This window comes from Alligator sinensis, unplaced genomic scaffold (assembly GCF_000455745.1).
Source record: "Alligator sinensis unplaced genomic scaffold, ASM45574v1 scaffold980_1, whole genome shotgun sequence".
Classification (NCBI taxonomy): Eukaryota; Metazoa; Chordata; order Crocodylia; family Alligatoridae; genus Alligator; species Alligator sinensis.
Window position 1 is genome coordinate 265,098 of NW_005842722.1, and position 14,989 is coordinate 280,086.

The following is a 14,989-nucleotide window of genomic DNA, read 5'->3' on the forward strand; positions in this document are numbered from 1 at the left end:
TAAAATAGGTGTTGATATTTAAAATTCACTTAAAAGCCAACTGTTACTGACACAGCCAGACTCAAGGAAGCATTCAAGTGTAGAGCTGACTAAAAATACGAGAATCTTGACTGAAGCTGGTGACATTAGCACAGATGTCTATATGTTTGCAGTAATGATAATTAGACAACAGTAGTATATTTACAAAGTGATGCTCTTTCTTGCTGCTCCAGTCCTCTGGAGGTGAATGTATAATATATAATAGCATTGGTCTAACTTATTGCAAGCAGCATAGTCAAGAAATTTGCCCTGATGCATCGTCTTTATGCCCTGTTCAGGTGAAATGCTTAAATGCCTGGCCTTAAGCACTGGAGTCCTTCCCCTGAAGTCAGGAAAGGTGCGGGGGGGGTGGGCACAGTCTGGTGATTAAAGCACTGATTTGAGGCTTAGAAGGTCTTGGTTTGGTGTGTGGCCCTGCCACACAATTCCTTTGTGACTGTGAACAAGTCATTAAACTTCTTCAGTTTGATAGAGGTGTCAAATAGGGATGTACGAAGTGGGCCCTATTCAATTCGGATTCGGTTTTGGCCCAAATCGGGGACAGTGATTTGATCTGATTCAGATCACTGTCCCCAATTCAATTCAGCCGAATCCGGATCTGACGATTTGATGCTGATTCGGTGAATCGGCGATTTGGACATAGGCGCAGCTTTAAAAGGTTTTTTTCTACATACCTCGAGGTACCAGGTGCGACTCATGATCACTGCGACGTTGGGGCAGATGGAGCGTACCACAGCAGTGCGGGGGGCTCTCCAGCGTACTTAGCAGCAGACCCGTAAGTGGACCGGAAGTACTTCTGGTCCACTTACGGGTCTGCCGGGGTGCCCCCCCCAACCCAGGACCAGTCACTGAGCCAGGGGCCCAGGGGGGGCTCCCAGCATGCTCCCTGGTGGACCCAGAAGTGCTTCTTGTCCACTTCCAGGTCTGCTGCTGAGCGCACTGGGGAGCCCCCCATGCTCCTGTGGGACGCTCCATCTGCCCCAGCATCACAGCATTCACGAGCCCCTGCTACCTTGAGGTATGTAGAAAAAACATTTAAAGCTGTCTCTTTCTGAATCACCAAATCTGTCCAAATCTCTCCGAATTGATTCGGAGAGATTAAAGGGTCCTCTGATTCAATTCAGATTGAGATATTCGGCTACCGAATCGAGCCAAATCTCCACCAAATTGAATCAGGGACCGAATCTCCGCACAGCCCTAGTGTCAAACTATTTTAGATCCATGGCCAGATTGAGACCAGGAAGAGCTTCCTAGTACAGATCTGGACCACTTCCAGCAGCAGGGAGAGAGGCAGCATTAATCACAAGTTTCCTGAGCTACAGGGATTATATATCCATTCCTTGCCTGGCACCTAACATGGGAGCTCCTTGTCTCTTGACTCTTTGTCTTCAAAATGAGTTAAAGATACCAGCTCTTAAAGGAGGGGCTCGGTCACTGGCAGAAGTGAAAGTTCATGATTAAGCTAGTCCTGCTGCTGCTTCTGTTTTAATAAGGGAAAAGCTGGCTTGGTTAGATGCAAAATGGTAAGAAAATATGCCATGTACTCACCAGAACTGTATATTGAACTACGAAGCTCAATGAGAAATCACAATCCTTTGCTGTTTCTCATCTCATCAGAAGCATTTATGTTTGGTATTGAGTATTATGAGCATGGAGCTATGTATTGAGAGTCTGTAGAGTGCTGTATAAATGCAGAAGTAAGCATACCCTGGGGATGTATTTGACTTGAACTCTCTTTTGAGTACCATCTATAAGAATTCTATAGTAAACTACTGGTTTCTTCTAATCCTAAATCATCCCTTCCACTGGGCATTTCAAGAGGCAAAGCTAGTTGTCAGTGATAAAGGGCCCTCGTACCCTTTGAAATGTTTGTAACATTTCTGCTTCAAACTGGTAGATGGATCAGTTGGGATGAAATAAGAATTGACTCAAACCTTTCTCCATCCCTAGAACTAAACTTGATTCCAACCTTTTTCTGATGTTTACTTAACTTGTTTCGTGTTTCCTCTTTGTTCCCAGCAGAAATGGGCCAGCCCTCCCCAAAGCTTGTGAATGTTTTGATGCAGTGTTTTGTTTGGCTTACATCAAATTGTAGGACCAGAAACAGATGTAAATTCCTAGGGGAGAGACTGTTCTTGTGGGATTTCCAACTTGCCTGGAAGCACAAAGTGTTGGAAAGAGCACAAAAAACCCTGCTCCTCATTCAATTTCCAAGCTTGTTTTTGAAAACCAAATGGATTCAAGTAACTTGGATAAAGTTTAAAAGTAGCATCCAAATGCAAAGGGAGAGACTTAATCAGTCACACACGAGGAAAAGCATGTGACACAGCCTCACCCACTCTCAGATGAATCTTTGGGCTCCTTAGCTATTTACAAAACCAATTCAAGGCCCCATCTTGTCCCAGCCTAGCTCAGGAACATTGTCTCACCTGGCTTCCCTGACTCCTACTCCAAGCTCTCTCAGCCCCTTTGTTCTGAGCAAAGTGAATGCATGTAGTGCCTTCTCCTGTGTCGCATGGTCCATTTCCAACACCCCTTCCTTTATCACTGTCCTCTTATTTTTAGCTGGAAGCATATTTTCCTTCTTTGTCTGGGATTTTTGACTTCTCCCTCTATTTTCTATTTAATTCTGTAAAGTACATTGTGGTATGGTTTGCATGAGCGGCTTCAGAGAAGCTGTTGTGCTGCCTCCTCTAAGCTACAGCTTCCTTCATCTCAGTATGCAGTTCCTCAGTAGACCAGTTTAGAGACAGAGCTCAGCTGGTACAGTTGTTCTGTATATGTTTACAACACTGCTAAGGCTGCCTGATGTATTGGCCATTTTTATCCCTCACTTTTCCACAAGTTGGTGCCAACAATGATTCTAGCAATTGACTGGCTCAGCTTGTTCCATGGTAATTTCAATCCATTTGGAGAGCTGAAAATTGTCAGTTGCTACCATTGTAGCTTTTCTCCGTCTGCAAGTCATTATCAATTTATATTAATTAAGATAATTTATAACAAATTGCTGTGTTTTCTCATATTTTGCAGATCACAAACAGCTTCTCAAAAGCTAATGACAGATACCACACAGCAACGAATAGGAGGGAAAAATACTTTGCTCATGCAATTAGTGTTAGAGAGTTCACAAGAGGACACATGGAAGAAAGACCACAGGGGAAAGAAAGAAACAAGGAAAAAAGAAAGCGTAAGCCTCATCTAATACCACTGCTTCAATTTAAAATAGCTAAGGGTAGGAACAGATGCTGTAATGGTTCCTGTACAAAGAGTGCCTGCGTTTGTCCTGAAACAGAAATATCCTGGGATTGGCATGAATTATACACATTGCCCTTCTAATCGGGGTTTACTAATTGGCTGAATGCATCACGGCTTTTCTGCCATTGAGTCAATGATGCAATCCCAAGATAACCATTCAGTTCACTACTTTACAATGTCCTGGGATAGTATTAGTACTACTTATCCCATGAACCTTTGTAGGATTTATACTGACACAATGGACACAAACATCTGAATGATTGCACTTTGTCCCAGAATAAAATGGCTTATCCCAGGACAAATGTGACTTCTATTTGTATCCTAAAACACTTCAGTGATATCCAAAGGAGCTTTGAAAGGAGGGTTCATTTCTGACTGTATCTTCTGCAAGATATAATTGCTATCTCCTTTGTTCACTGGGATGCAATTTCCAAAGCAAGAGAAAACCACACATGCCAAAATGCTATTCTTCATTAGCTTTCACACAGACAGTTAGTGTGAAGAGGAATGTAACACATGCTCTGGTAATAATTTAATTAGTATTGAGTCCCTGCCTATTAGCAAACAGAATCCACACCGAGTTTACTTACCCTTCTGACAACTGCACATAAAATTAACAGCTCCCATAATAAGACTATCTTGGTGTGAGGGAAGATTTTGTACCACCACAGCACCTTACCACTAGCAAATCACTCTTTCACTCTCTCTCCTGGAAATAAGACTCCATGTTCCTTTCCATCAGATGAGATATTAGTATAGGCAAAGCCCAAAGGTTATAAATGCAGATTATAATTCAGCCCGTGGTTACTGACAGGACCAGAAATAATGCCCCTTCACATATTAGCTGGTAGAACTGACTATTGGTGGACTCAGTACCTTTCCATCAATGGTAGCCACCATTCCACTGTCATGATGGGTTTCCTTGTCCTGAGGCTATCCTGAGTCATTGATATCTCTGTTATGCAACATATATAGCTGGGAGCATGGTGTAGGCTGATTGTACTGAGTTGCATATTTAATCCTCAGTGCAGGGATTACAATGGACAGTTAATGTTTCTGATCAAAAAATAAGATTTTGAATCACTCAAAAAATGATGTAATGATCACGCTCGTACATCTTTGTACAAAGCCATAATTCCATTTTTCTGTGTTTTTTTTTTCTGAAGAGGGAAAGGAACACAAACCAGCTGCCAATAAACAAATGAAAATATATTTTTAAAAGATCTGCCAAATTAGATCTGATTGACAGCGTCTGCTTAAGAGAGTAAGAGGGCTGGAACATTAGCACTGAGCTCCACTGGCAGCACGGCATGGAAGGAATTATGGAAAGAGTAGACTGGCAGACCACATGGTGTGCCCCTGGTCTCATAGTTAGAAGCACTGAAACTGCACTAAATCAACAAAAACATCGGAGAGGAAAGACAGGGGAAAGTCTGTCATTGAAAATGAGGGGGAAATGACATTTAAAAAATATTAGTCCACCATCCCAATTAGTTCAGACATGTAATTTAGACTGACTTGAACAAATGTACACTGAAATTAGTGACATTGCAGCAGGGATAGTTTGACCTCCCCTTTGCCTCATGTAATTATGAATAGGAACCATCACACCTGAAATCCAACTGTCCCTTCACCAATATTAGAGATGCTGCAAGAGTTATTTATCAGGGTGATGTAATGTCCTGCAAAGATTCCCTCCCCTTTCCTGATTTACAATCAAGGAATATTTGACAGAGAGAGTTTTGCATAGGGAACTTCTTGGGTTGTGCTTGAAAAGCTGTATGTAAAGCAGGATCTATATTAAGCCTCACTTTGCAGCGGAAAGCACGTGAACAGACTGATGCCACATTGATTCTGGGGCTCTGCATGGACATAGCAGCTGGCATATGTACCTGATGTGTAGGATTAATTAGCATTAACCAGTTCTAGGTAGACCTCCAACAGTACATTGTATAGTTGATAAAGATATTCTCAAACTCTAGTCTTCAGAGAATTCGCTGGCAGTTTCAGTAAAGGGGGTTGGGCATGTGGTACTGCCTGGATCCTGTTTTTACACTTATCTGATAAATAATATTGGCAGTGAAGACATGTCCTCTGAGGGCCACAGGATGGAGTGCCTGAGTGAAGCTATATGTGGGCTATACCCCAAAAATGGATAGAATATAGCTGTGTTGGTGGTACTGGATGCATGCCGATAAACACTCCTAAGAGAGCAAGCTTATTACCACTTCCCTAGTGCTGCCCTCATGCTGTTTAGGGGTACAGCACATGTGGAGTAAGCATGGCTGCTTCACTGTGGTTCTCCCTAGCATGGTTCTTTGACAGGCCCTAATTGCAATATCTATCTAATAGTTGAAAATGTCTGCTCCAGGGAATTCAGAAGCTGGAATAGTGAGAGTGGGAGAGAAACACCTTTCTTAATATTACTTTTCTGTGAAGGTATTTGATGCATTTTCTACAGGGTAGTATGGGTAGGAGAGATGATGATCTGTCTAATCATGAAAGTGAGGGTGCATCAATAGGATGGCCTAATCATTATTTGTTTTACTGTAGTGCTTAAAAGTCTTGTTCATGGTGCAATCCCCCTCCCCTAAAAAAAATGGTCCCTGATGTAAAGAACAGGCAGTGTTAGTGTAAGGCAATAAACACCAAGCAAATAAATGGAGTCCAGTGTTAACCCTCTCATGGTCAACATGGCAGCAAGTGGCTGCAGCAGGCAAACAGGCTAAGTGTTGTAGGGATTGTGAATGCTGCGTGTTCCTGGAAGCGGGGAGGGGGCACAGAAAGCTCCCACAGGCAGTGACAGTGGAGGCGGCAGCGGGAGCATGGCGGCGGTAAGTGGGGAGCTCCCACAGGCGGTGACAGTGGAGGCGGCAGTGGGAGCATGGTGGCGGTAAGTGGGGAGCTCCCACAGGCGGTGACAGTGGAGGCGACAGCGGTAGCATGGCGGCGGTAAGTGGGGAGCTCCCACAGGCGGTGACAGTGGAGGCGGCAGCGGGAGCATGGCGGCGGTAAGTGGGGAGGTCCCACAGGCGATGACGGCGGCAGTGGGAGCATAGCGGCAGTAAGTGGGGGGCTCCCATAGGCGGCCGCAACGCTGTCGGCATCGGGGCAGAGGGGGTGGTGAGTGCTGACAGGCGGTTTGGCAACCACCCACAGATGCCGCTGGCAGTGTCACTGGCAGCCAGTGGCAATCACAGACCACCCGCAGATGCCGCCGGCAGTGTCAGGGGCAAGGGTAGGGCAGCAATGAGCAGCGACCACCTGCAGGCACCGTCAGCGGTGCCTTTTCACAGGGGGTGCACCACCATGCTCAAGGGGTGCACATGCACCCCGTACGCATCGCCAATGGTAGGGATCATAGCAGAGGGAGAATCTGAAGTAACTTGCTATAGCCCACAAATTACTTTTGAGAGAGAGAGTATGTTTCACTGGAGGTGAAGGCACCCAGTCACTGCTTTGCAGCAAAGATATCATTAAATATGAAAGTTCAACATTATGAAAAAGTTTGAGAAGAAAAAAACACAGCATCTCAATAAGCTAATAGGGATGCAATAGCATGGGAGGGAATAAAAACTAAATGGTGTATGTGACTTTGTCAGAGTGGGCTGTCCTCCTCCCTGCTAACACACGCATATGCCAGTACTTGCTATGCAGAGTGTCCATCTTCTGTGGGATGGGAGTTGTGGCACCAGTCTCTATGGGGTAGAATGGCTCACAGCAGACCTTACAAATTCTGCAAGCCACTGTCACTTGAAAGATTTATGTTGCCATGACTACATGGTGAAATGTCAACCTGTTCCTCTGTCAGAGAAGTCAAAAGAGCTATTTTAAAAGAAAGGGGGGGGGAGGGGAGAGAGAGACAAAGAGAAAAATAGACCACAGGTCAAAGATAAATCAAAGAATGCAATGGCAAAGGGTCCAGACACTTTGGCAGTACTTGGAAAGCAAAGAAAATTGAAATAGGTTGAGGTATGGAAAATGACACTCAGCTGTGGTGCCCCACCAGATAAAATAGTTTGGTGCTGACCAGTGACCACGGCCATTAGTATGTAGATGGTATTGTTTCAGCATGATGCAGGTGAAGCCAGCTCAGCTACAGTCACATCACCAGGGTCATCAGAGCATTCAAGGCTGCTGTTAGTGTCAGACAGTCAAAGCTCCACCCGATTTTTTCCTAGCTAAAAACTACAAACTGCATGGCAAAGTCTTTTCCTAGGGTTTCTAGTGAGGGAAGCACAGGATTGCCTGATGTGGCAGTTACTAGGGGTGTGAGAAGCAGGCCCTATTCAATTCGGATTCAGCCCAAATCAGGGACAGTGATTCGATTAGTTGATTCAGATCGCTGCCCATGATTCAATTTGGCTTAATCCAAATCTGAAGATTCAATGCTGATTTGGAGAATCAGTGATTCGGACACAGACATTGCTTTAAAAGTTTTTTCTACATACCTTGAGTAGCAGGCACGGCTCATGATCGCTGCTATGCTGGGGCACATGGAGTGTCCCACAGGAGTGCAGGGGGCACTCCAGCTGCTTGGTCCACTTCTGGGTCTGCTGCTGAGCGTGGTGGGGAGCCCCCCCTGCTTCTGTGGGACACTCCATGCACCCCAGCATCGTAGCACTCATGAGCCACCTGGTACCTACAGGTATGTAAAAAAACCATTTAAAGCTGTCTCTATGTCCAAATCTCCAAATCTTTCCGAATCTCTCAGAATCAATTCGGAGGGTTCCAATTCGATTCGGAGAGATTAAAGGGTCTCCGATTCAATTTGGATTCAGAGATTCAGCCACCAAATTGGACCAAATCTCCACCAAATCGAATCAGGGACCGAAGCTTCACACAGCCCTAGGAGTTGCACCTATCCTGGAAGCAGAATTTGGTGTTGTAGCTGTAGATTATGTCAAAGAAAAAATAAAGATCGGTAATAAGATGATTGCTGCTAGTGCATGACACTTAGATTTTTGCAAAGACTTTAAAATACTGTAATGTAAAGAAGTTGCAAGTGTAACAGCATGTTATAAAATAAGACTGGAGTAGGAGTATAGTGAAAGATACAGGAAAAGGCTTAAGCCTGGGAAAGAATATACCATATTTACTTGCATTCAATATATACTTCCCCCCCAAAAAATTAGCCCTTCAAAATTGGGGCGCATATCTTAGGTGTGGAAGCTGATTTTTCTTCACTGGAGTAGAAGCAGGATAAACAAGAGCATGCAATGTGCCTCATGACTGCCAAGGTAACTGCTGTTTCTCCCTGGGGCTGCAGAGAACAGGGATGGAGTCCAGTATTACGCCTCTCAATGACTAATGAGGCAGTGGCTTTTGGCTGAATAGCCAATGAGCCAGCTGAATGAGCTGCTGCATGCAGTCTGTAGTATGCTGATGATGGTTGTGGTATGTAAACAACACTATTATTTCCAGGAACTTATATAAAGAACTATTTACAGTAAAGAAATAACAGCTACTTTGCTACTGCCCTGGTAAGGGTCAGGGCCCTGACTTGCTGTAGTCCTACCACACCTAGGAGTCCCTGCTGCCCCAGCCAGACTGTCTCCTGGGATTCCACACATCCTGGACACTATTTCCAAGTAGACTATGTCCCACATGTAGACTCTGTGTCGCACAGTCGGCCATTACTTTGGACAATTCTTTCTTATATTCTTCTGTCTAAAAACAAGATGCCCATCTTATTTTGGGGCTTGTGGTATATGAGCAAATGTGATATTCCCTGTGATAAAGGTACAGTGCGAAAGCTGAGGCAAGCCAGGGCCATCTCCATGGGATTAAAGGGTTGTTGGTGAATTCAGTTGTTCATTTTTAACCTGCACTTTGTTATGCGGAGCAGAGAGCTAACGGGTATGCTTCTGAGAAGCCAACAAAAAGGTGGGCTAGAAATAAATGGACAGATAGTGAGCCAGAAAGATTGCTTATTTTCCCTGTTGCTAACAATTTTCCTTTCTGCTCCAGTTAAACCCTTCATGTGGGGACTTTAAGACATAATGCCAAAGAAAAGAAAAAGGTGGCTTAAATATACATTAAATTGAGGTGCTGTGCTGAACAGAAGCCTTGCTACTAAATCTGTCTCTCTACAGGCTAATATTCCCAATGCTTTATTTATCCAGGCTTTCTTCTCCAAGTTCTAATGAGCCACCTGTCTTCTGCTACCAGAACCAACAGCAGGAAGGGAAGAGATGACAGATACATTATTTTGATAATTCTTCAAGTGGCATTTTTAGGTTGTATGCCATCCACAGTATCCCAGCGCCACTGGCCAAAGCAATGATGGGCAACTAGAGTTATGGTAAAGTGTCTTTAATATGATTGGGTTTGGTCTGTGAGTCAAAAGTTGTAGAAGACAGAACTGTGAAGAAAGAACTTCAGGGTAGTAGCTATGGTGTTGACATTTCATTTTTTGGCAGTTGTCTTTCTGTATTTCATAGGTGCCTGGTTGCATAGATTCTTGTTATCTGTGGATAAATTAAAATAAGAAGGTAATGAAATAACTTATTTTTATTTGTCATCTAGAATTCTCTTACCTTGACATAGGATTTCAATTAAAGGACTAAATATGCATTTAAGATTTGAACCAGGGCCAGAGGGCTACCAAATTTGGGCTCTAATTATACAGGCAAAAGTCCACAACTAAGAATTTTCCTTTGTCAGTCATCAGAGTTCCAGACCAAAAGCATCCATTAAATCATTTATTCTGACCTTCTTGTATATCATAAGGAAGAGTTTCACACAGTTGCTCTTGTAGTGAGATCCATCATTTGTGAATGGCTAAAGCAGCTCTTCCCCAAAGGCATGAAGAAATAGACACTCCACTACTTCCCTTGAAAACACTCATTGCCTCTGTGACAGTAGAACCATATGGGAAAGTTGCAAACAACTTGAAAAATGCTACCTCACGTACTGACCTGAAAACTTGAGGACACAAGATTGCTAAGAAAAGTTCACAGAATCATAGAAAATTAGGATTGGAAGAGACCTCAGGAGGTCATCTAGTCCAACCCCCTGCTCAAGGCAGGACCACCCCAACTAGATCATCCCAGCCAGGGCTTTGTCAAGCTGGGATTTAAAAACCTCCAAGAATGGAGATTCCACTACCTCTCTAGGTAACTTTCCGCCAGTGCTTCACCACCCTCCTAGTGAGAGAGATTTTCCTAATATCCAATCTAAACCTCCCTTGCTGCAACTTGAGACCATTGCTCCTTGTTCTGTCATCTGTCACCACTGAGAACAGTCCAGCTCCATCCTCTTTGGAACCACCCTTGGTGTAGTTACCCTTCAGGTAGTTAAAAGTAGCTATCAAATCCCCTCTATCTTCTCTTTTCCAAACTAAATAAACCCAGTTCCCTCAGCCTCTCCTTGTAAGTCATGTGCCCCAGCCCCTGAACCAGTTTTCGTTGCCCTCCACTGGACTCTCTCCAACTTGGCCACATCCTTTCTATAGTGGAGGGTCCAAAATTGGGCACAATACCACAGGTGTGGCCTCACCAGGGCAGAATAGACTAAAATAATTACATCCCCTGATCTCCTGGAACACTGTTAGCCTTCTTGGATTGGAAATGGATTGGAAAAGGATTCTTTGAGGACCTGCTCCATGATTTTTTGGGGGGACTGAGGTAAGGCTGACTGGTCTGTAGTTCCCCGGCTCCTCCTCCCTCCTTTTCTTAGAGATGAGCACCATATTTACTGTTTGCCAATCATCCAGGACCTCCCGCGATTGCCATGAGTTTTCAAAGATAATGGCCAGTGGCTCTGCAATCACATCAGCCAATTCTTTCAGCACTCTCAGATACACTGCATCTGGCCCCCACAGACTTGTACACTTCTAGTTTTTCTAAATAGTCCCTAACCTGTTCTTTCACCACCTTCTTCCCCAAACTGTACTGCCCAGAGCAGTAGTCTGGGAGCTGACCTTGCCCGTGAAGACCAAGGAATTGAGTACTTCAGCCAAAGGAATTGAGTACTTCAGCCTTTTCCACATAATCTGTCACTAGGTTGCCTCCACCAATCAGTAAGGGACCCACACTTTCCCTGACCTTCCTGTTGTTGCTAACATACTTGTAGAAGCCCTTCTTGTTACCTTCACATCTCTTGCTAGCTGCAACTCCAGTTGTGCTTTGGCCTTCCTGACTTCATCCCTGCATGCCCAAGCAATATTCTTATACTCCTCCCTTGTCATCTGTCCAAGCTTCCACTTCTTGTAAGCTTCCACTTCTTGTAAGCTTCCTTTTCGTGTTTAAGCTCACCAAAGAGTTTTCTGCTAAGCCAAGCTGGTTGCTTGCCACATTTGCTATTCTTCCTGTACATCAGGATGGTTTATTCCTGTGCCCGCAGTAAGGTTTCTTTAAAATACAACCAGCTCTCCTGGATTCCTCTCCCTCTCAGACTGGTCTCTCAGGGGATCCTGCTCATCTGTTCCCTGAAGGAGTCAAAGTCTGCTTTTGTGAAGTCCAGGGTTCATGCTCTGCTGCTCGCCATCCTTCCTTTTGTCACGATCCTGAACTCAGTCATCTCGTGGTCACTGCTGCCCAACTTGCCATCCACTTGTACATCCCCCACCAATTCTTCCCTGTTTGGGAGCACCAAGAACAGCACCACCCCTAGTTGGTCTCTCCAACATTTGCACCAGGAAGTTGTCTCCAACACTCTACAAAAACTTAGTGGATTGCCTGCACGCTGCTATATTGTCCTCCCAGCAGATGTCAGGGTGATTGAAGTCCCACAGGAGAACTAGGGCCTGTGATCAGGAAACTTCCGCTTTTTGTCTGAAGAAGGCCTCATTTACCTCATCCGCCTGGTCTGGTGGTCTATAACAGACACCCACCACAACATCACCTTTGTTACTCTCTCTTCTAACCTTAACCCGGAGACTTTCAATAGGCCTACCTCTAGTTTCATACTGGAACTGTGAGCAATCATACAGCTCTTTTACACGCAGCACAATTCCTCCTCCTCTTCTCCCCTGCCCGTCCTTCCTGAACACTTTGTACCCATCCATGACAATGCTCCAGTCATGCGAGCTATCCCACAAGTCACTGTTATTCCAATCACATCATAGCTCCTTGACTGTGCGAGGACTTCCAATTCTTCCTGCTTATTTCTCAAGCTCCATGCATTCGTGTACAGACACTGAAGTTACTAGCTTTTTGCCCTACTTTCTCAGGAAGAATGAAGAGGTCTCTCCTGTTGTCCCCTCTTCCTTATGCTTCCTCCAGGTCCTGCGCTTCCCCGCTTATCTCAGGGCTTTGTTCTCCAACCCTGGTTTAAAGCTCTCCTAAGTAAGTTAGTGAGCCTGTTTGTGACAAGGACCTTCCCTCTCTTTGTCAGGTGGATCCCATCTCTTCCTAGAAATCCTTCTTCTTGGAACAACATTCCATAGTGAAGAAGTTGAATCCCTGCTGGTGACACCACCTGCGCAGCCATGCATTGATCTGTCAGATGCATCCTCTCCTGCCAGGGCCCTTCCCCTGGACCAGAAGGATTTAAGGGAATAAGACCTGTGCCCTCATCCCCTCACCCTTGCACCCAGAGCCCTGAAGGCACTCTTGATCTGCTCAGCCCCACCCTGGCAGTATCATTGGTGCCCACATGGATGAGCAGCATGGGGTAATAGTCAGAGGGTCAGATGAGTCTCGGTAATCCTTCCATGACATCTCAGATCCAGGCTCCAAGCAAGCAGCAGACCTCTCTGGACAACAGGTCAGGCAGGTAGATGGATCTCTGCATCCCCCACAGAAGGGAGTCTCCAACCACCATCATCCATCACTTCCTCTGCATGGCAGTGGTCTCAATCCTCCCCACCTTGGGGATTCCTGGCCTGGCCTCTTCCACCAATGGAATGCACTCCTCCTCCTCCTCTGTTGCTAGCACCCCATATCTGTTCTCCAGGCAAACCTCTGCACATGGGGATGATGACTTCTTGCTACCAGAAGATACAAGCTTCCACCTTCCTGAGAGTCCATGCCCTCTCCCTTTTCTCGAACCACCCCTAGTCCTTCCTTCACAGCCCTAGAGGTTCCCTCCAGCATGGAATTGATAAAGTCCTTATGGTAGAGGATGCTTCAGAGTCTTGCTACCACCTCTTGTAGCTCTCTTGCCTTCTTTCTGAGGTACACCACCACAAGGCACCACTCATATTGCAGGCACTCCCCCATCTGGCTGATACTGGAAGGAATCTGCACGCCGCAGTGTGCACAGTACCAAACCAGGACCTGGTTGGAAGCCTCAGTGGTGTGTGGGCCTGTCTGGACAGACACCTTACAGGTGGAAGCAGTTAGTTACCCAAGTTACCCAAGCTCAAAGTACTACATAAGATCCTGGAGGTAAGTTTTCCTGAAGTATGTTTACTTTCAGTTGCAGTTACTTTCAGGTTGATAATTAGCCACCCCCTTGTAAATTTGGCTTCCCAGCCTGGTGATAGCTCAAAGGACAGCATCAGCTTTGTCTGCTGGACAATTCACCTGGCTTGAAAGGCCAAGATAATAATCCTCCAAGGTTCCTTCTCTGTGCATTTTAATTTACCATATTGCAAAGTAGTTGTGTAGCCTCTTAGATGTTCAGCATATATTCTGTGATGCCAGACTGCTGTCAGAGGAGTTAGACCTTGCATACTAGTATGTTGTAAGTCTTAAAAACAATTAAAAATATACAGAGAATCCAGATGGCAAGGAGTCAAAATCTGCCTTCAGTGATGCATGCACAGCTTCTATTTTCAAGAAAGATCAATGTTGAATGGAGGAGCCTTGACAGAGAGCCTTTAATAAGGACACAAAAGGCAAGCAAAGAAAACCTCTGAAATAGCAAGGCCACATGGTGTAGTTTGTCATTCAGATAACTGAGGTAGCTTGCTGCCACTTTATGTCAAGTATCTTTAAAATGCTAGAGTTAGGGCCAAATCCTAAGTTTCTTCAGTGACTTTTTCTTTGATTCTTATGGGAGTTTTGGCTGAGGGAGTAAGCTGTGAGCCGTAAGGACACTCAGTGCACCTTCTCGCTTCCCTCTGCAACAGTGAGTAGAGAAGAGACACTATGGAGTCATCAGATGTCTTCATGTGGCTGGGTGCATGCGCAACCTGTTTGTTTTTGTGCATCTTTATAGGTAGGACCCTAGTGAATTCATGGTGGGAATGGGCTGCACTGTGGCACCTTTAATCTTGCAGGTTCTCCCTTGCGCCCTCCCCCACCCCATTAGCAGAGGTACCTCACTTGCAGCTCACTCCTGATTGGCAGGGAAGTGAAAACTGTGGTTTTAGATAGGGCGCCATTTTTGCCTCCCTGCCAGTCATCAGCAGGCAGTGGGGCCACTGGGGCCCCTCAGCCAATCAGTGGTGGGAGGCAAAAAAGGCACCGTGTTTAAACCCACGGTTTTTACTTCCCCCTTGATTGGGAGCAAGCCACAAGCAGGGCCCTTTCACTGATCAGTGGCAGCGGGGCATGCGGAGGGCAGGGACCTGCAAGATTAAAGGAGCCATAGCACGGCCCACTTCTGCCGTGAATTCAGGACCACAGAGAGTAAACCAGTGCCGTGCATATGTGGATGTCAGTAGCACTTTGCATAGACTGAACTTACACTGCCTAATAATCAGTAGATCCAGGATGAAATCAACACTGACTTCGGAGTTGTTGAGGTACAGCCATTGGGAGTCTCTTCTCCTTATACCCCCCCCCCCCCCCACCCCCTCTTG

At 45.4% G+C, this 14,989-nt stretch overlaps 1 long non-coding RNA gene across 1 annotated transcript in view; it reads right to left on the minus strand.

The window, feature by feature from the left end:
* Positions 1 to 9,626: 9,626 nt before the first annotated feature.
* LOC102382014 overlaps positions 9,627 to 14,989 on the minus strand; it is a 39,018-nt gene continuing 33,655 nt past the window's right edge. The window contains exon 3 of the long non-coding RNA XR_325014.1: positions 9,627 to 9,764. This is a non-coding gene — a long non-coding RNA (uncharacterized LOC102382014). The remainder of the gene's footprint in view (positions 9,765 to 14,989) is intronic.